This window comes from Morone saxatilis, unplaced genomic scaffold (assembly GCF_004916995.1).
Source record: "Morone saxatilis isolate NCDOM2014 unplaced genomic scaffold, NCSU_SB_2.0 Contig9, whole genome shotgun sequence".
NCBI classification, from domain to species: Eukaryota; Metazoa; Chordata; class Actinopteri; family Moronidae; genus Morone; species Morone saxatilis.
Genome location: NW_023340268.1, coordinates 6,380,608 through 6,381,135, shown reverse-complemented (window position 1 = coordinate 6,381,135; position 528 = coordinate 6,380,608).

Genomic DNA, 528 nt, shown 5'->3' with positions numbered 1-528 from the left:
AGAAACTATGGTGGCTGCGAAATGTGTGACAAACACAAACAGTCCGGTCTAGAGTCAGTGTTAGGTCTGTCTGTTCTAGGCTACTGTAGAAACATGGTGGTTCAACATGGCAGCCTCCATGGAAGGTGACCCACGGCCTGTGTGGATATAAAAAGCTCATTCTAAGGTAACAAAAACATAACGATTATACACTAATTAAAACATAGTTAAGAATATTATATTCCATTTGCTGATAGATCCTCCTATAAATGTTATACACTGGAGCTTATTTTGTGAAATCAGTTTTAATTTGAGTGAATCCACTCAAACAATGTGACATCACAATATCCTCTTGTTCCTCCAATCCTTTATCTAGCCTGTTAAATTACAGCGACCCACATTAAAGTGGACCAAAAATTGGAAATTCGGAAACTGAATCAAGATGTAATTCTGCTCTCTGAAAAGTGTGCTTATTAAACAAGATTAACTGATAGAAAGGAGAGAAAATCTGAACTATTATTAGTTGTCTGTCTTGTGTAAATAAAAGTG